This window comes from Scaptodrosophila lebanonensis, unplaced genomic scaffold (assembly GCF_003285725.1).
Source record: "Scaptodrosophila lebanonensis strain 11010-0011.00,11010-0021.00 unplaced genomic scaffold, SlebRS2 tig00000024-arrow-pilon, whole genome shotgun sequence".
Lineage (NCBI taxonomy): Eukaryota > Metazoa > Arthropoda > Insecta > Diptera > Drosophilidae > Scaptodrosophila > Scaptodrosophila lebanonensis.
In genome coordinates, this window is record NW_022060538.1 from 5,375,736 (window position 1) to 5,398,078 (window position 22,343).

Here is a 22,343-nt window from a genome sequence, read left to right on the forward strand (position 1 = left end):
TTGTGAACCCAGTGAATTAAATTGTGCAGGTTTCTCTCATTTGTGCTTTTTATAATTTTGATTTTTGCACTTTTACACCATTCTTTTTTCCATTTTTTTTCTTATTTGAGCTTAATTCTTATGCAGATTATCACTTTTATGGTACACTTGTGTGTTTTCAGACGGGGAGTCTGAAGGATTGTCTCTGCATGTGGCTGTCTGTATGTACGCGTGTGTGTGTGTGTGTGTGAGAGCCAATCTGGGCGTCCATCTGTTGAGATTGTGTTGCAAACAAAAAAACGTTCTTAAAGTCAACATAATTAAGTGGCATATATTTGGTCTTTTGTATTTAAAAAGCAGCAAGTATGCATTCAATGATTGGATACTTCTGTCAGACATTTTATTTCATTGTCGCTGTTGGTAAAAGCAGAATTAATGTGTACGTAATTATCGGTATATACATATGCACGTATTAAATTGAAGCCTCATGATATTGTACATTAAGCCTTATAAGTACATAAAATCGCAACTGTTTGCATTTTTATACCCTCTACTCTGAAAAGTGTAGGAGTATATTACTTTTAAAAAATTTCTTAATTTCTTAGCACCAAGAAGTAACAATGATCACCATAATAAGGCAAATCCAAATCAGGACATCCATTTGGTTCAACGTCCGCCTGAGATATGTGTGAGCTATGAAAGAAACTGAAATAAAAACAGTCTGAACTTTGATAAAATTTTTTTGAATTGTTTGAGAAAAGTAAATGTGTCTAAGAAGCTCTCATTGTTATTTATTGAATTAGAATTGAACTGAAAGGATGGCTTTCTTTTATGAGTACTATTCATTATTGATACTGACTTACATTTCAAGAGATCCGTCATCTTTTTCTGCTAAAGAATATCTGAGATGTGATACAAAAGGAAGACGCATATGTTCTCATTAACTTTGTTAAAGGAGTTGAACAGCTTTTGCTGGAATCTCGCTAGTAACGTTATTATTCTGACTGAACATTTATAAATTAATATAAATATAAACATGTCTAACAATTTTATTGGGTCTGCACTTTAAAATCTATAATTATATTTAAACTTAAATACTTAAATATTTCAGCACATTATGCTGTGAGATTTAAAATGATGTGGCATCTTTAATTTAAGAGTAAATCATCAAACGAAATTAAAATATTTTCAGTTGACAATTGAGACTTTCAGTCATGCTCAGATTAAATTGGCTTAACAAAAATTTTCATTGACGGTTAATTGCACGAATTTATTGCAATATGTGGCCAATGGGGTGGAAGGTTAATAAAACAATGCGCATTAATGCTTAAATCTCAACTGATCCGTCAACAAAAGTCAGTGCTGGTCAAAAATAAAGCAAAGGCAAATAAGGGGATACGCACACACACACACACACACGCACACCAACACAAAATGCAATGCATTGACAAGCTGGAATATTAAGCAAAAGCTTTCATTTAACTGACAACAGAAGAAAAACAAACGCGCGAAAGTTCGCCAACATTTTCCGACACTCGCGCACTCGTAATTGACTTGATGTTGTGCAACATTTGCCCTCGCACAATACGCCAGGGAGTTGGCCGGCGGGCGGTAGTGAGGAAGGACGAGGCTGCCGCAGCGGCTATGTCATAGTTTGCCGCGCTGGTAACCACAAAGTCTTTCTCTGCGCTCCTTCAACTAACTTCTTCGGCGGAAGATGTCTTGGCATCTTCCTTTTCCTTTTTTCACTATTTTCTTTTTTGTTGCTCTCTAGTACATGGCATTTGGTTTTTTCGACGCTTACTTACGATAACTTTATGACGCTTATCGCTACAAATGTGCTTGTATCTCGTGCGCTGTATCTGTATCTTTATTTCAGTTGCAAGTACATTCCAAGCGCCACATAAAAGTAAAGTGTAGCCAAGTTGATGCAGCAATGCGCGCTGGGAGCGAACGGGAGGGGGCCAGTGGGCGGTCATGTTCCTAAGTAACTTATGCCATAATTTCTTTGCCTGCGCTTCCCTCGCGTTCTTTATTTTCACCAAGCACTGAGGATGTCGACAAGGACGACACGAAGGGAAAGCCGACTACTATGCTGATGCCGTTGCTGCCTCCCTCGGCTCCCGGCACCCAGCAACTGGCAGCAGCCATGAACCTCCTTCAACTTCAGCTTCAGCTGGCCACAGTACGCGCGGCTTTGCGCATAATCGCAAAAGGAGTCTGGCAAATATTATTTTTTATATTTATTTCACTTTTTGCGCCTTTCTTAATGTTTATTATGAATGTTACTCATGAGCGTATTTAGTTAATTTTATTTCACACAAGAGAAGTCAGAAAACGAAATGTACTTAATGCCAACCAGCCAGCCAGCCAGCCGACATCCTCTTCGACGTCCGCGACTCTGCTCTAGTTACGTTCTGACTCCATGGAGTTTTTGCCGGCCGTCTATGGCGTCGAGTCGCGTCGACTGTTTGCTGAAAATTAAGTTAATGCCATCAACACTTTGCCAGTGTGCGATGGTGTGTGTGCATGTATGTGTGTGGGTGTGTTTGTGCCGTGGCACCAAATTAGAAGTCAGTAAAACAGCAGCCAAAAAAATAAAAAGACAGCCGCCGCTTATCTGCGTTAAGTAGATGAGAAAAGTTTCTTGGAGCGTTGATAAGTTGAATTACATGCACACACACACACACCCACACATACATATGCACATATTTCTTTCATGAGAATGATACAGCAACACATTTGCCCATTTTGTTATGTGTCCAACCCCCTCAGCTCCCACTCACACGCACATATTCGTCGCTCATTGCCCATCGGCGCCTGTTTGTATGCATTAATTTATTTATGTATGCTCCGCGTTTGTTAACAAACCGCTCGTTCCCATACATACCCCGCCGTCTCTAATTTTATGAGACACTTAAACGGTCGTTTTCAGTATAAAGGCGCACCGCCAGCGCCAGGGTAAGCATTAAGAACGGAAGACACTGAAGCCAAATCTGCCAAATCCTGCCTTGAAATGCAAACTCGCAATCTGTATTGCAACCGATGATGGTCTACATGGTAGATAGCTTTAAGAAAGTAGTGAGTGACTGATTGAGTAAGAGAGTGACCTTCGAAGTGAATAAAGTGTTGGCCAAGCAGATAGTATAACTGCACTGAGTTTGTTCAGGAGGGTTGGCTGATTTTCCCAGCGACCCAGAAGCAAGAATTAATTCGCACAGACGTCAGATGAGGTAAATATCAAGCTGGTATGCCCTTCAGGATAAATGAATGAGTAAGCTTAAATAGGCACTCCACTGAAAACATAAGCATTCAATGCAGACACTTTTGCACAGCACGTATACGCCATGTTGTTTAGTGTTAGAGAAGGGTGACTGCTTCTAATCACGTGGTCAAAATATCAGGTATTTATACTCTGTACATGAAATGTACAAGAGTATATTAGGTTTGCGGGAGCTGAAAAATGTAACAGGCAGAAGGAGGCGTGGCAGACCCCACAAAGTATATATATTCTTGATCAGCATGACGAGACGAGTCGATCTAGCCCTGTCTGTCTGTCTGTCCGTCTGTCCGTCCGTATGAACACCTGGATCTCAGAGACTATAAGAGATAGAGACACCAAATTTTGCACAAAGATGCGTTATGTGTGTATTCTATACGAGTTTGTTTTATTTTTTTGATTTTCCCCCCCCCCACTTCCCCCCTATGGGGGTTTTCCCGATTTTCCATTCGTATAATCGCCTATATCTCGGAGACCATAAGACCTAGGAACACCAAATTTTAGTCCAAGGTGCCTTGTGTGAATACGCAGAAAATGTATATTTTGGAATTTCCCTCCCTCCCCCCTCTCCCCCGCAAATGCGATTTTCTCTAACTCCCGTAATTCTTGGAATTTCGAACTAAAATTTTGGAAATACCCCCAGTTAGTAATTATGTGTCCGTATGCCAAGTTTCACTATGATAGACCGATTTACCAAGAAGTTATAGCCATAAATATATTTGCTGCTGCAGCGCTGCTCAAGCGCTGCCCAAGCGCTGCCCGCGCGGCTGTTGTTGATGTTGCTGTTTGGTTGACTGCGAAAATGCTTACACAGACACGAATAGATGCGCATAGGCATACATACACTCACACAGACGCAATTGCTATGTAAATATGCAATTATACACCCTTTACGTGAGTTCGAATACCGAGAAAGGTAAAATCGATCATTGAATTTTTTTTATTTTCTTAATTTTTTTTTTATTTTCTATAATTATTGTAAACATATGTACAGAGTATTTCAAAGTCGGGACACCCGACTTTGGCTTTTTTACTTGTTTTTTTTTTTATTGTCAAATCTTTATTTTGTTTTCCAAAATTTACGATACGAGTATGTCCAATATTTGTGAACAAAAATCAACGCAAAAAGCAGCCTTATTCACGAACCGGTTAAGAACAACTTCAAACAAGACTTAAAAGCTCTTAAAATTGCGCGGAAAAATATCTGAATTCAGTTTTGAGTCAAGTTTTGGGTTGTTTTAAAACTGTTCCCAAACATGTTTGGAGACATGCTTCTATGTTTAGTTTTATAATGTGGTTCAAAAGTGATCCATACTTAAATTTTTGAAAGTATAATTGCTACTTAAAGATTTTTATGAAATTTTGAATGTATGTATAACCGTATCAAAAAATATATTATAAAAACATTTAATTAAACAATTAATACAATTTTAAGAATTTAAAATATGCAGTGTTAAATAACGCCTGTGAAGTTGACTGATTGGGCTAGCCTAGTGTGAAAGGAGACCAAAATTATTTATTTTAGCATTTGGTAAAATAATTTGTTTATTAGGATGTTAAAAACGATTATCATAATTATACCAAGACCAGGTGAATATCTTTCGTATTTCGGCTGATAAAGCGATCTTAAATTTCAGCAAAAATAAAAGCTATCGTCAGTCTTAATCAAAATAGAGTCAAACGCTCGCACTATAGGAGTGGCTGCGATTCTTCTGCATATCCTACTCGTACCAGTTAAAGCGCTGTATCATCAATTATGCTCACGATCACGCGTGCCTTCCGTCCTTTGAGCATCCGAGTGTTTGACTTGGCTAATTTGTAAAAACTTTGCCAGGCATTTCATTTGAAGCACACACTTTAAACGCGCACGCTAATATTTGTTGTTAATGTCCGGCACACAAACGCCACTTGAGGCAAATTTAAATTACGCTAAACTAATTGAGAGACAGAGCCACAGAGTTTCCTTTTGTGCCTTCAGAGTGGCCGTGGTGAGGACTTGGCGCTCTCGACATTTTCTCGACAGCGTCTTTTCACCGCGTCTGTCGTTTCGAGTCTCACCTGCGAGGTTATTTTTCTTCTAAATGAAATAAAAATATATAGATGGATGTTGTTAAGTTAGTGTTCTTGCTTTTGTGTTTTGCTCCTCTCTCCTTCTATTGCACTGTCTCCCTCTTCCTCCCCTTCACCCTATTTCTCGGTATTCTCATTTTATGGCTGGGCTTGTTGCGTTTAACATTCAAGTGTTTGGTTTACTGGCTGTGGTCGTGGTTCTGTGGCCGTGCTTGTTAGATTTAGCTATAAAGAAAATATGTTTTTCATTGAGGAAAAAGTAGAAGCAGGGGGAAAAAAGTGCAACTTGTTATAAAGTTTTCCTCTTGTGTGCTGCACATGAAAAAGTGCATTAAAAATCTGCACCAAAGCGCCACAAAAAGCTCAATATATATCACCTGCATGCACAGCACACATACATATACATATATGCGAGTCTATATGTATATATGTACATACATATATTCAGCGCATTGCTAAGTAGATTTTGGCCATGACTTTTGCTTTCGGTTCGTCAATCACCTTTTTATCTTCCTCGACATTTACCCAGCGTGCAGCATTTTCATGTCCGTTGAGGTTTGCGCCGCAAAACGAGCAACGTGTCCTTGCGTATATATATATATATATATATATATGTATATATATGAATATGTATATATATATGTATATATATATATATATATATATGTGTGAGTATGTATCGTATGTGTGTGTGTGTGTGTATGTGTTAGCACAAATTTATTACAGCCTTTGGGAATTCTTTTAAGTAGTTGCTCGATTCAAAATAATTTTCCATTTATCACTGTGATAACAAAACAGTTTTTCGCCCGAGCGATCCAAACGCGAAAATGCCAAAATAACATCGAAGTCAGAGCGCGCATTATGAGCGTTAGTCCTCCATGGGCGTGGCAGATGGGGCGTTAGATGGTGGGGTGGGGTTGGGCTTTGGTAATGTGGAAGCTGGGGCGTATTCATGGCAATGGCTTTGGCCAAAATAAAGTGCTGTTTCGGAAATCTCGTAGTTGTAGTCGCCAAGGGAGTTAACTTTACGGTCGTTACATACAAACATGCGAAGGAAAATCATGATGTGGTGGGGGGAGGGGGGGGGGGGGGTATTGTTGGAGGGCGCACAGATGGCCAGTTCAACTTGCTGACGACGAGCAGCAACAGCTCTGGCATTCTCTAATGATAAATAAGGGCAGCAGGTGATTTAAAATAATTTTCAGTGCGAAGTCGCGTCGCTTTTGGCCAGCGCGTGAAAAATATGCGTTGTCTTACGTTTTGATTGCTTGGTAAGAGAGCTACTTGTTGTTGTTGTTGCTGCTGCTGAAGCTATTGTTGTGTTTCAAAAATTTCCCAAAATTTACGAGCTGCACAAACAGACACTTATACGAATATACTCATAAGTATGTATATAAGGAACAGCAGCAAAAGCAAAAGTTTGCTGGAACCATTTTGGCCGCGAGGCTTGCCAACAAAAAGTTGCTGCCGATTGCTTAGACAGACATGCTTGCAACATTTTTCCCACAAATGCGCCAACGCGCCACCGCTGACACATGCAAGCGCTACAGTCACATAACCGCAGAAGCAACTAACGTCAGCTTTTAAAAGAGACCGAGATACCGATAGAGGAGGGATAGTTGAGAACTAAGTCTGTTAAAAAACTTAACTTTTGGTCGCGACACGTCTTGTTACCTCGACGTGATGCTACAAAAGGTTTTACAAAACTTTGCAATCCTGCCAACTCATTTAACCGCCCAACCCCTCATCCCGAAGCTCTCCTCTAGCTCCTGTAGCTGCAAAAAACGTTTGGCAGCACTTCTTTTGTGATTTTTGGTTAGTTGAGCCCACAAAGCCGTAGTCACAGACATAGACATAGGAGGACATGTAACCGTAGCCCCAACAAAGCGAGCTGCTTGTCAGTGGCAGGCAGTCAGGCAGGCAGGCAGGTCTGTGGTTAGCAAAGCACGAATGAGGAGGACTGCGGCAGTCCTGTAGATCTAACAGTCAGGTTGAGGCTGATGGTCTGCAGCCATTCTACATGCATCTTTCATGGCCGGCACAAAAGTTTCATTTGTGTTCGAACAAAGTTTGATGAGCTCGTCCTGCTCACTCACTCATCCGCTCGCTTGCGCACTGGCTTGGTTGGCATTCGGTGCGAAAATTATGCACTTGGCCCATTGAGTATCGCATGTTGCGCCATTAAACAGCAGTCGAGACGAAATGGGGCGGCTATTCCAGACTTCAGACTCCAGACTTCGGCCATCAGGCATTAGCTTTTAGACTTTGGGCGTCTTGTTGTGCATTTGCATAATTTTCTGCACTGCACAAAGTTTTTGCATATTGTTCAAGTTTTTCTGTATTACTGCCGCAGGTTTATTAAGCCATCAATTATTAAGACTAGCCGCATATTGATTTTTCATGGTTTCATATGCTCCTCCCCACCTCAATTTTGTACCACATGTTTCGACATCGCTTGTTGCTCATCAGCCGAATGTTCAACATCGTCTATCTGTCTATCTATCTATCTATCTGTACCTAAGCGTTTGAACTTTAACAAACATGGGCATGGGCATGGATATGGGCAAGGTGCCACACCCGGTGGGCGTATCTTTGTAGCTACATGCAGCACTACGAGTTAATTTAATGCCACGACAAATGTCTCGCATGTAGGTCGCATGTTAACTAACCGGTCGACCCATTGACCAAACGAGCAAGCGGGCAAGCGGACAAGTGACCTGTACCTGTCTGCCTGCCTCACTAAAAGTCGCTGCCACCCGCCTCTGCTATAGAGTTGTACGAACGAAGTTCATTTTCATGAGCCAGAACATCTACTCGTATTTAGTTCGAATACCTCCTTCAAATGTAATTTATCCGCCAAAACCCCAAAAGTGCCATCACGTTGAAAATAATAACATGTACTATATAATGCTTGCTTGAAATCAATTCACGTCTGAGAGGGGGTTAATCGTTAGACTGATATACGCAAATTGTATCTTAACACTTGGGTTATGCTTCCGATAGAACGAAAACGCAACGTGCCTGAACAATAGCTATTCAAGTTAACAAGTAATCTTATTACAAAGCATGTCTGGCTTACAGTATCAGGTTTATTGTGGGAGTGCGGGAACACTTGATTAACAGTATAATATAAATTGAACAATTTCATGATCTCCATTACTCAATTACAAAAAATTAATAATAAGTAGATGTTGAAAGGTAATCCAAAACGACACGTTCTTCTTATGGTTCGCGATGATTTTTTGGTAGTAGAAACGGGAGCTCTTTCTTGTCTTTCTCAGAAATTTAACAACATTTTTGGTGGACTTTGTGTATTTATATTTGATTCTTTTTTTTAGAAATTGCTGCTGAATCGTTGAAAGGAGCACAATTTTCTACAAACTATAAGTACAATACCAGCTAATCAGGTGTAGAATAATTTCAAATACATATAATAGGAAGGCATTAATTAATAAATATTTGAACTAGTTCAACTTGAGCTGGCACTGCTTTATTTCTTAGCTAAGCGGGGCCAGGGACTTTCGTAAATATTTGCCCAATGCACGAGTTGTGCGAGGTGGGGCAGGGAAGAACACATTGTCTAAATGCGAAAGGCTGTCACATAATTTGCCATTGTGCTGCCCAAGTTGATTGCACTTGAGGACGCATCAACTGATATTAGTTTGATGCTGCATTGAGTGCTTGATAAATAGCTAAACTGGCTAAATAAATGCGGCCAAGTGTCGTTCAAGTGCTTTCGCATACATATCGCCTTGCCTTGTCTTGTCCTGCATTGCCATTTCATGCCTCGTGCTTGTAAATTATATGTGTAGCTGTCTGTTTACCTTCACTGGCCATTCATATTTCGTTGTTTAACACACAGGCTTTGTCTTCCAGCATATATTTGCGCTTTACGAGGGCGTTGATATTGTACATAAAATTTAACGACATCGGAGAAAAAGAAGGGAATAGCAAGCATTGGCTCGAATCTTAATGGCTGCTGTTCAATACGCTTGCTGTGGGAATGCCGTTTACATACTTTGTGGGAATTAAAATGCAGAAGAGAGAAAAAACTGAAAATGTAAAGTTTAGCATAAAGTTTGGCGCTTTACATGCAAACTTGCAATTGGCAGCGGTCGATGTGTAGCATCGGTGCTAAAACTTTCCGTAAGCTGTGATAGGGTTCTTTGTTTTAACGACTTAGTTTGTGGTCGGTTTCCCAATGCAGCCCACACAGCTCACACTACTTTGAACGGGGCTGTAAGCTGTCTAGCTCGTCTATGAGCGCTTTAAAAATATGTTCAATAAACTAAAAGATGTAGGCACTGGCAACAAGCTGTGGGAGGGAACAAAATTGATTTAAAAGAGGCTTTTCTAGCTCTTTTTTAGTGACAATTGCCATTTTTTAAACTCTGATTGTCCCAAATGAAGAAAGTTATAGGCTTTGTACTATCTTTTTAATACCTTGACCGCTAAAATTTTATATTTTCTGACTTTATATAAGCCCGCTTTGGGAAAATATTAAAAATCAAATGTTAAATTTTAAAATGCATCAATAATTAGTTTTGAACATGTTATGATGGATTCCTTCCCCTTCATCAAGATTGTTTTATTTTCCTTCAGAAATTGTAACCCAAAAGAAAGTTGGAAAGTAAAAAATATAAATATCAAATTGATAAAATTGGTCATACCCGCTCATCAGTAAACTCAGACCAATCATTATATGTTTCCTTATCTTAAAGTTATTTGTAGTTTTCTACTCTGTACCTAAAGGCTTTATTTGGTTGAATGTAAGTAGCATCACAAACACCACACAGTTCTGAACTCTAAAGGAAGTTATAGCAATTTAGGCTATGCCGAGCTACTTGAAAACGTGCTCATAGAACCTCAATTGCATATTGTCACCGCTGGAAGAAATTGTTAGATATATAAACAAACATTGAAGCGTTCTAATGAATTATAGTTTTTTTTTTCAATGAAAAGATGTTTAAACTACATAAATTATAAAAAATGGTGTTGAATTGAAGGAATTTCAAGAACACTCAAATATAGCACTTTTAATAATTGTTTTTTTTTGTAGACTGTTGTTGTAGCTGTTATTGTTTTTGCTCCATGGGCTCAACTGTGCATTGCACACATAAGCATATATACAAAAACGATGTAAATTTATCCAATTAAAAAAGTTCATTAATGATGTATTTGTGCATCTAGTGGTTTTATATTTCATGTTGTATTATTCTCATTTAATTTGTTTAGTTACAAATTGTAATAAACAAAAAATGGACTATTATATTCTTGTTAGTATCAATATAATTGAAATGCATTTTATTTCGAAATTGTTTTAATTTTTGTATACTGAATTACATTCAATCATTAAAATTGTCAGTATTTATCGATGCCCAAAATACTTATTGACCAGGATATAGCAGGATAATAGACACTTGTCTCCTCAGAAGGACAGGTGTCATAATACTCTCTTCAGCATAGTGTGTAGATGATGTAATACTTGTCAAATGTCCCTGCTGCTTACTACCTGTTGGGCGGTGTCCTGTGAGATTGCGCCGCTGCAGATGAAGCTGTAGCTGCCGGTGTGGGTCCGTGCTGTGGTCTGCGTTGATGCGTTGGCGCTTTCAATTAAAATTTCAACGTGTACATAACAACTTTTATTAAAATCGCAGATGCAGGTAGGAGCACACCCACACACATGTGCATGCTTGTGCGTTAGGGGTGGCTTGTCGTTGCAATGAAATTTTCATTGCATACTTTGAGGGCCATAGAATTAAGGCGAGCACATGTGGCAGACAATTTTGACACTGTGCGTGCGAGCATTTGTATGGGCGAACGTTATCTATTTGGACTATGCGTCTCTAATGAAGCGCAGCAGGCAGCTGCGGACTTTTCAAAAAGTATGGATGCGTCGGAAAATTCACACAACAAATGAAAGGAACGTCAATGCAATTTGAGAGCAAACACACATTTCCGTTTTAATGCCCCGTTTTTTTCAGAAACTAAGTGCGTGTAAAGGTAGCCCAATGCTTTTCACTCCCGCATATGGCAGCGACAATTTATAATGCCCATATTTGATTAATGTACAATCACAGGAACTTCACTTCACTCTACACTATTTTGTCAGCTGACCTTAGCGCAGACATACATTTGGGAACCACAAAAGCGCACTTCAACTGTCACAATAAAACTTTCCTTCTATTCCTGTATTCGCATAATCCAAGATGAAAAATAGATTTTGCCAAAAATTTCACTCTGCTGTGCACTTGTGCGCTTTGAAAATGCTGACAAGGACATTCCGCTGTACCCAACGAGCTGACGGCTGAGCGGGTGCCAGTAGCTGAGTGTTTGGTCGGTCGCTTCGTTGTTACATCAACTAAATGGTTAAGCGTGGAGAAGCACACTAGCCTGAAAAAGAAGATGATGAGAACAAAAACTACTACAAATTTTATAAAAACAAAAAAGCGAGTGCGCTAAATGGTCATGACGTTGGCGCTGCCTTTGGTTTTGCTTTCGTTTGCTACTTCGCTTTGTTCGCTATTGGGTGCGCCACTTGATCCTTTTTTGGGCTCTGCCTCCTTTATTTTTTGTTGTAAGCCCACTGACTTTGCTACATGACAATGAAAATCTGCATTGCTTTTATATGGTTTTTATTTTTTGTAGCCTCCACTGTCGGTACTGTCTCGCTTTTGCTCTGCTGCCGCTTGGTTTGGAAATAGTCATTTTAGTATTCCCTGTCCTGCTGATTTTCTGCTGTTTCTGCAGTTTGTGTGTTTCTTTTTTTTTGTGTCCCACCGCTGGTCTCTGGTCTCTGCGTGTCTGCTTTATTTGGTTGACATTGCTGAATTAAACCAATCACTACTATTTTCACACTTAACTTGCAATTTGCATAAAATATTACCAAGGACCCAAGCGATGACGACACACCCACTCACCCACTCACCCACACAAACACACACACACACTGTCGAATTGAAGGTTTCGGATTCGGGTTCTGGTCCGGTGTTGCGTTGGGGATGCTTGAGTGTTTGGCATTGAAGTTGAAAATGTGAGGCAACCATTGACAGTTGCATGTAAAGTTGCGTGTGAATTTATTTTATTTCTTTATGTTTATTTCAAGTACGATTTCCCACACACAGGCCCATATACAAGCTAAAGTATTGTACATACAAATAGTATATACGAGTATGTCATGGCTGCGAACTGTTGAAATTGTTCAAAATGTGTTGCCTACATTTCTGCGCGAGCTAAGCTTTAACCTTTTTTTACTGATTTTTCTTTCATTTGTGCTTGAAATTATTATTGTGCAAAGCATGTGCAGTCATTAGTGGAAATGTTGTGCCTAAAACTGCAAACTGAAACTAAAACTAAAACTAAGAGCGAACTGAACGCAACTCGAAACAAAACATTACGCTACATTAAACAAATGGGTTAGGGCAACATGTGATAGCCGTATGAGTAAGAAAGGCTTTAATGTGTGCGTAGAATTTGCCATTCAGCCATCTAAAGTCTGACAAAGGCTTCACGGTATAAATGCATGTGTGTGTACGTGTGTTCGTTGAGTGCGTCTAAAGTGAACGAAGGACATTAAATGTCCGTTCACAGCACATGTCCAAAACAGTCAGTTGGCGCAGTGGAACAATTTAACTGCTTTGGTGTTCTGGACAGACAAAGGTAAAGTGCGCATTCACCGCTGCTTACCAGATAAGCGGGTCCCATTAAGCCTGAGCGAGCAGTAGCCCCGAAATTTGCATTTAAGTGGAAATTGCCAAAAGCAATTGCGCGAAAAAGTGAAATCGCATAGTTTTTGTGGGCTTTTCAAAGCGATATCTTCATTGTATATGACACGCAAGTAGTCTACAGAATTGCGTAGGTGTTGCTCAGACCGTTTAGTGGTTATAAAGACCACAGATGTTGAATTAATTAAATCTCTATTTAAACAAATTATATTTTACGTAATATAAAAAGTGTAAATTGTTCTTGAAATACAACTAAAGGCAGCTAGTCCTACTATTAAGACAATTTCTTTTTAAGCAAGTGCTCCTTTTAATGAAATAAATTGTGTTCTTGTCCTGGAAATTAAGAAAACATTGATGCGACAAAGTGTTTGAATGTTTAAAGCGAACTTTTGTTGGTTTCGAATCATTCTAGTAGATGATGAAATAATTTAATAGTAATTAATTATTTATTTAATAAATGAGCATTTACAGAAGCAAACAGATTAATGAAATAATATATTCAGATCTAATGTGGAAGATGCTTTAGAAAAATAAAGAAGCAAAGGCAAGCAATTAGAGAATCAATTAAAGCCGCCTCTCTTGATTGATATTTAATAATGATTTGTACCAGCAGTTATTGCCAAGCACTCAGTCCCTAAATGCTTGTAGCTGTAAAACTGTAATTGCTGAAATGCACTGGAATTGTTGCTGGTATTGTTGGCCACGTCACGTGCACAGTGCAGTAGAAATTGCAGCAACAACAGCAGTTAACACAATCATATCCAAAAGCACTCTAACTGAAACAATACCCTCCCCCCCACCCCCCTAGTACGCACACATGCTCATTTATGTGTATATGCGAGCGCATACAACTATATTGCATTGTGTTAACAAATACACTTAGGCAAACACATAATTTCGAGTATTTAACTAAAATAAACAGGGTGTAAAACATTTTATTGCACACGCTTCCGTCCGTCCGTCCCTCCCTCGCCCGCTCGTCTGGCTGGCTGCTACTTTTTGCATTTTAACAGTTTCACAAGCTCACTCACTCACATGGATATCCAAATAGAGAAGGGGAGGGAGAGGGATAGACAGGCAGACAGACAGACAGTCACATACACAAGTGCGCGCAAACTGTATTTGCATTTTAGTCACTTGCACTTTTGGCTGGTGAGCTCAAAGCTGAAGCTGCAGCTGCAGCGGCACTGCCCCCAGTCAGAGTTGCCCACGCACGCAACTTGTCTTGCCGCGCCTCTGCCTCTGCCACCACCACTGCCCCCGTCCACCAACCCCTCTCGCATCACCAACGTGCTCGTTTCTGACTGCTTTTATTTCTTATGCTTTGCGTGCGCACTTATGCGCATTTCCATTTGCAATTGTTATTTCCTTTTTGTATTGCCTTTGTGCCGCCTTCAACTTCAGTTTCAGCTTCAGCTTCAACTGTGCTATCCACGCGTCAGCTCTCACATACATGTGTGTGTGTGTGTGTTTGTTTGTTGCCTGCCGCATTTTTTTTTTTTTTTTGTTTAACTCAAAAGCATGGCCAGCAGTCGCAGTTTAAAGAAAACGCGGCCACGTACATTTTAATAAAAAACTTAAAAAAATATACATATAACTTGGCATGCAGCTAATTAAAAGCCCAGTAAATTATGTGTAGCACACAAATTCCACTAACTAAATGCAAATGCAAATTCCAACTAACTAACTAACTAAAAGGGAAAACTCTGCTCCTGCTAGGTGGTCGGGTGGATGGTGGATGGTTGATAGTATTTAGCTTCATTTGTGCGAGCAGTGAACAACGATGGCCACCTTAATTAAAATGCACAATTTTGCACTTTTGGCTGACGCTCACTGGCTCGCCGGCTCGTTGGCTGGCTGGCCGAATTGTCGTTTAGTCGCCGTTTGTGCTGCATTTGCATTAAAAGCGTCGCCCGCCCACTCACAACATGACAAACAATTTCTGCCTTGGCAACGACTCTGACGGCACCAACACTAAGAGACCACAGTCGATGCTGGCTGGCCTGCTGCTCCTTCTTGGCGCCTTGCCGCTTTCCTTAATGCTCCAGCACCCAATGCCGTGCAACTGTCATGCAATTTATTTGCCGACTACTTTACAGTTCCTCCTGCCGTTGCCGCTATTGCCGCATCACCCCCCTCACCCCTCTTTGTATTGGGTTTCATTTTTTATAACTTTGGTGGCCGACTGCTGTAATTTTGGTGTGGTCTGCGTTCATTTCGCGTGTGAGCGAGCGCCGCTGCTGCTACTGCTGTTACTGCTGTGCAACATTTACAATTAAAAAGCTCAACACAAAATTTACATTGTCGCTTGATGGTCTCGGGCTTTCTCTCTGGCGAGTTGTCTGACTGGCTTGCCGGCAGAGACAGTCGTCATCAGCAGCTGTAGCTATAAGCCAGCCAGGGCCACAGCCTGCGAATGGGCATGAGATAAGCATTTTAAGCTCTGTTCACACTAGGTGTGTGTGCGTGTGTGCGTTTGTTTATGTCTGTTGATATCAGGGTGAGTGTCTTATAAATTAAGGCTTGCTGATCAATCACAGTTAAAGTTAAAAGGCAGAAGCCCAAAGCATCACAGTTCTTAATGGGTCGATAGATCCATCAACATACTCTTTCACTCCTTTTTCCACAACATTTCAATTTCATGCTCACCTAATGAACCCTTTTTGCTCTGTATTGTGATATTTGCTGATTAATAAAAGGCCAATTAATGCGTAATTTAATTAACATCGTGAACTAAATTAATATTTAGCAGTTGAATTGCCTTCGTTGCAATTATTAAATTATTGTTGGGAATTGTAAATAACACTACTGTTAATCAAATATAACCAAACAATTTTGTACAAAATGTTCAATTCACTATGCAGCTGAACGATTTAATTTTTCTGGAAATAGTTTTTTTTTTTAGTTCCTTAAAATGTTGGTTCGCGAAATTGTTGAATACTTGCTTATAAATACAGTGGGATTGAGATTTCATGGCAGTGTATACATTTAAGTATTTCTAAAGCATTTGCTAAATCGTATTTAGTGTTGTTGAGAATATTTAAAAGCAGACTTAAGAGGCTGTTTTCGTCAAAGATTTACTCAAATATTCAATCTAAGGCTCGACATATTACATCGTTCAGAAATTGTCCACCAATTGCATTGATATTAAATATTGTAAAAAGTATATTAAAAGCAATTTGTTGTTTATTATTAAATATAATTACATCTGGATTGTTTTAACATACTGCTTAGCCTCTGGTTGAATGCTGATGTATCATATGCTGGTCCTTGTATTGTAAAGGAATCCAAAATAAAGCCAAAAATCTGTTATTATGAAAATAATTAATAAAGTAGTTTAAATTTTCAATCGGTAAGCCACGCTGCATTCTAATTGAAATGAATATATATACAAGTATATACAAGTATATATATTTTCACCCTTGTGGAATACATTACATTCTTATTGAAATTAAGCGAGTGTGCAAGCGCGTCTTTTTTTTAGCCACTTACGCCATGGTTGGGGTTTTGGTTAGGCGATGGTAGCCGACGGCTTTGGTACACCATAAAATTGTAACGCCACTTTATGCGTTTTATGCTTTATGACCACAAATGAGCGCGCACTCGCACACACACACACACGCATACATGGTGTGCTTGCTTGTATGAGTGTGTGGTGCAACTTTTATTCACGCACACATAGAATTTGATTATACGGCGATGTTTTTTCCTTTTTCTTTCAGCATATATGCTGAACTTTTTAATTTTAATTGTTAAAAGCTTTTTGTTAACGTGGCTAGCTGAACGCACTGGACAGTCACCCTCCTCTCTACCTCCTTGTCCGCTCCATTCCTCTTCATTCCACTCTTTCCCATCGCATTTATCTCCTCGTTCTTTTTTTTGTGCTACACCATTTGGCCGTACAAATTACGCAACATTAATGCATTTAAACGTGTGTACAATCACTGTGATTCCCCAGACGCACCATATACATGCACCTGTACGCTGTTCGCATTTCAATATGGCAGCCATGTGCACCTACCATGGTACCAACATGTGCAACAGTTTTTTCAGTCTGATAAATTAAACAGAAAACAATAACAACAACAACAACGGCATCAACAAAGAGCCGAAAGAGTGCAGTCCCGCATTGGCATCGAGCGGCAATGTCGGCCAGTGCGTATGTCATTAAACTTTTGAATGGCCATAAACCAACATAGCGCAGTTCAGACTTCAGCCGGCAGTCACCAGTCGTCGATTTACCCACCTGGGCAGACGCTTATACAATATTAAGCATACGCCGTGTGCTGCATTCATGGATAAATTGTCGGCGTATTTAATATGAAAAGTTATGGCAGCTGGCAATTGAAATGCATGGCCTTAAAGCCGCAACCTGCACAACAGACAACGAGTTATAAATGGGTCAGCAGACATTGTCTACGAAAATAAAATGGTGTTGGAGTTCTTCAGCCCTATATTTTTCATTTTATCTTTTAAGGTCCACAACAAAATCGATCAGTCAATCAACCCTAAGGCTGATCATTTTTAATTTGCTATTTAATTGTGGAATTCGAAACCAGCAACAACTTTTCTGACAGACGTCAGACGACTTTAAGTGCCCGATTGATTGCTCCCGAGTTCTTAAAACATATTTACAATCAGCTTTTAATTGATTCATTTAGTAAATTGAAAAGTATTGCAATAAGAAACTATGCGAATTCTTACATATTCAATTTATTAAAATCGTAATCAAATATTAGAACGTATTATTTTCAGCATAGTCTAAGGCTTAGAAAGACGTATAATTTCGAGCTTTGCAGATAAACCTATTTTACATTACTTAAAATTGCAACGTGCATTTAAAGAAAATTTCATAAGCTTCTCGACTAAATAAATAACTGAAGACATATAAGTGTTTGTGTGTGTGTGTTTTCTGCTACAAATTTCATAATCCTTTTACCAGGCCCGACACTTCCGCTTTACTTCCATACCCACACCCACAACCATATAAGCCCACACGACTCTCGACGCTGTCGCTGTCATTGTCTTGCGCCTCATCATCGCATAATTAATCTTCAAAAAATCATCAGTCGTTGCAGACATTAATCTTTGTTAAAACGTTTCACGCAACTTTTAGTCCATTGTTACACATACGCCGTGTGTGCCGCATACAAAAAAGCAAGTTGAGCGAGCGCGTCTGAATTGTCTGAATGCTTGCCTTTGCCTGGCTGCCTAGCTGCCTGGCTGCCGGGCTGCCTGCTGTCGTTCATTTCATAATTGTGCTGTTGTTGTTGTTTCTCTGTGTGTTGTGTATGTGTTTGTTTGCAAAATATTAATGCATACTTTGAGGCGTGCTCTGTATTTTTACTAATTTCTTGCTAAGACACGCCGCAAAGGCTTAAAGCTTAAACGTCGTCGCTTCTTCCAAATTTCAACAGCTTTATATATGTATATACATACAATGTATGTGTTTTTGGGTGTGTGTGTGTGTGTGTGTGCACCCTAACATATGCAATGAAGTCAACTCAGTTCACTTGACTTGGCGCGCAAACGCTGCAATGATAAATGATGGCATAATGCAACTGCTGACAGCAACCAGCGGCTGCTGCTGCTATTACTTTCCTCTACCCTGTACTGGCTGCCTCGCTGCCGCGCTAGTATGTGCGCTTGTGCGTGTATGTGATTATAATAGAAAATAAATGAATGATATGTTTGTGACACGCTATGAAGCTGCTTCCACCGCCACCGCCAGCATCTCCATTCTTCTTCCGCTTATTTTCTTCGAACGCGTGCTTTAAGTTTGACGCAGCAAGCGGAAGAAGAAGATGACTCAGTTATATAGAAAGGCATCTTTGGCATTGACACTGCTGAATACTGGCTGTCGAAATACAACGACAACATCAACAACAACAACAGAAACAAACAGCAAGTCTGGTCTCTTCATCATGCTCAATTTGCGCGAATTGTCATGTCGCTTCTTGTTGTTGTCTGTTATGTTGTATGGCGTTGTCTTGTCGGGCCTTTGTCAGACTTGATGTCGGGTTGGCACTTCCATGGGCACCCATCTAGACACTCTCCCGCACATACACTCTTTGCACAATTGATTTAAATATTTTTTGACATTTGTGCAGATAATTGCTGGCATTAATCATAACAAACATTTGTTCATCTGCACATGTTCGAAAGCTATCGAATACAATTTGGTTGTTTATTTAACTATCTATATATGAGCCATAAAATAAAATCTCTACGCTGCTTGTCATAAACCAAAAATTTCATATTTTTGTAGCATACGGCGCATTGCTGTGCTGCTTGATTTGCTTGCTTCATAATTTATGCGCTTTTTATGTGAATTTACTTTTTTATACATATATTTTATTTCACAATTTGCCGTAAGCGTAAGGCTTTAAGACCGCGTTTTTCTTTATTGAATTTTTTCTTTAAATATTTTTCTTTTGCTTATACTTTAAGCGATGCTACACAATGCCTTGCCTAGCCTTCCTTGCCCTTAATTTGCCTTAACCCTTTGTCTGCGCGCGTAATTTTTGCAATTAAGCAGCTCTTTTAAAACAAGGAAATTATACAATTCGTTTTTCCCTTTTTTCTGTTGCTGCTCTTGTTGCCCGACGCACTTTAATGCATTATTATCGTTTGCTTTGGCTTTATTTTTTATGGGCAAAGCGAAAGCGCTAAAGGCCGCTGCCGACGGCATGCAATAAAAAACGATACGGTCAGAATTGAAGTTGCGCAATTAAAAGCAGGCTTCTCTTCCCTTCCAAAAGCGCTGCTGCACTCATTTCACAACTCTCGTCAGCATCAGCATCGTCGGCATCGTCATTGTCAATTTATCACCAAATCAATCAAAACCTTTGAGACCAAGCACTGGGCTTTTGCCCTGCAATGGCCATGTGTGAAAAATGTTTGAAATTGAGGGCAAGCGGTGCGCTTAGCTGCCAATGCCTTTGACCGTTTGCCGTGAAAATTTATTTGATTGCCGGCTATAAGCAACTGCTAATATGATACAAGTTGACGGCTGGCAAATGGCTGACGATGGCGCGCACTTCACTTTGAAGAGTTCGCATTCAAGTGACAAATGCTAACTACGCGTCGCGTGTGTGCATGTGTTGGGATGTGTGTGTGTAGATGGTCTGCTGGTAGTTTTATTAACTGCCTGCATACACTCAGAAAAATAAGACGCTACTATGAGTTCATTTCAATTTTTGAATTCAGCTGCAATTTGTGCTTCAAAAACGGAGTGTTGTACTGATCTATTAGATGCAGAAGCAAGGTTTGTATCAAAATTTATCATTTCCCATGACAACAATACTAGAGACACATTGAATAAATTTTTTTGTTGTGTTTGTTGTTGTTGCTTCGAAATTGGCCTGCGATTGGCTTGTATACGAAGGGTTTATACAAAAATTCTCTTACATTCTCAACATTAATATTGTTGTGGTCTGGACTCTATGTAAAACTTTCGTTGTGAAACAAGTTTTTTTTTTGCAAAATTATGTCAAAATGTGTTTAAAGAGTAAAAAACATAATCTTACTTAGAACACTCAGAAATGACAAGCAATATAGGGAATATTTAAAAAAACAGCAAATATTTAGTCATTCGAGGTATTTAAAAGATACACGAGATTATCCCATAAGGTAAATGGGAATAAAGGGTGCAGAAATGTAACATTGACAAAAATTTGAAGTACTCAAATCTCAAATTCTTGTATATTTTCTGACAGCTTTCTTAGAGGGAAAGTTCGCAAAATGAAATTCTCGAAATTTATTAAGCGATGAAAAAGAAAAACGGAAGCATAAATCTCTATAGTTTTCGATAGCACCCCTGATTGTGTGAATATTGTTTGGGCGCCTGTTCTCTCAGGTTCGGTATAAATTGAAATATGATTGTTCAGGCCTAATCACTAATTATATCTAAGTTTTTGGCCGTGTATAGACATTGCGTTAGAGTGCAAGAATCTCGGTATGGTACACTGCCCTTCCCTTCTGCGTCTGTTTGCAGGCCAAAATTGCTTGTGATGAAGACAGTCAAGCGTCAATCAGTCAGCTACTGGTGCTGTCTGTGCTTGTCTCTCTCCCCGTCTATGTCGTGTGTGTGTGTGTGTGTGTGTGTGTGTGTGTGTGTGTGTGTGTGTGTGTGTGTGTGTGTGTGTGAGCCTGTCTGACTATACTGGCTGTCAGTTAACATGCCTTTTGGGTTGGCCTGCTTTGCTATTGCCATTTCGCTCTGGACCACAGTGAATGCTTCATCGAGAGCGATAGATAATCACTTTGGGAAATTGCTCATGAATGATTTGTTGGCATAAATCAATTTGATTGATGAGCGCCAATATACTTACATATATGCCGCTTTGATGTGGGCATAGCCAGACATCTATGTATTTGCCTGAGTGCTGGTATGTGTATGTTTGTTTCTGTGTCTGTATGAGTGTGCTGTAGAGCAACTAATTGATCAATTAAGCAGCAATTGCTTGGCGGCCGTTTGGCATTGAAAGCGGGTATCGTCATCTACCATTTTTTTTTTTAAATCCGCAGCTTTCAAACACGGGCCGGTGCTAATATTGTTTAAGCATATTTTTCTACCCTCATCAAAAGTCGAACATTTAAAGGTTTCCTTGGCACACAGTTTGCCGCTGCCTATAAACGAATATGTACATCCTATATACGAGTATATGAATTTATAAAGCAATAACCAACTGTCGCTTGGCAACTTTCTGCTATTTCAACTTGAGTTGTTATGACACTTTTAATAACTTTATTATTGCATTTACATAGAGGAACACACAACATGCAAGGCGGCAAGTTTTACCCTACGAGCCTTACCACTAAACAACAAGCAAGTTGCAAGCTTAAGTGTGCATCTGTGTGTGTGTACTTCTTACACTTGGCAACTTCTTGCCGACAAATGAGCGCGCATTGCATATGTTTGCGCTTCTTTTTACAAGGTATGTATGGGTCTTTGTGTGTGCGTGTGTGAGCGCGCCATGGCTGTCAACGCAATTAAAAGTTTAATATAATTAAATGGTTTTATGACTTTGCTGCGCTTGCACAAACAACCTAACTCTCTCACACAAGCACACACACACACACACACACACACACACACACACACACACGCACACACAGACACAATCTGCCTTTAGCTCCTGTCTGCTCTTTGCTGCCGCTGCTTGATTGCCGACCACCCTCTGTCCTCAGACACGTTTCGAGACGAGCTTAAAAAGCTGCCACACGCCCTGTAAACACGTGCACTTTAAACCGTTTTTGAAGCCAAGGCACACACAAACACACACACA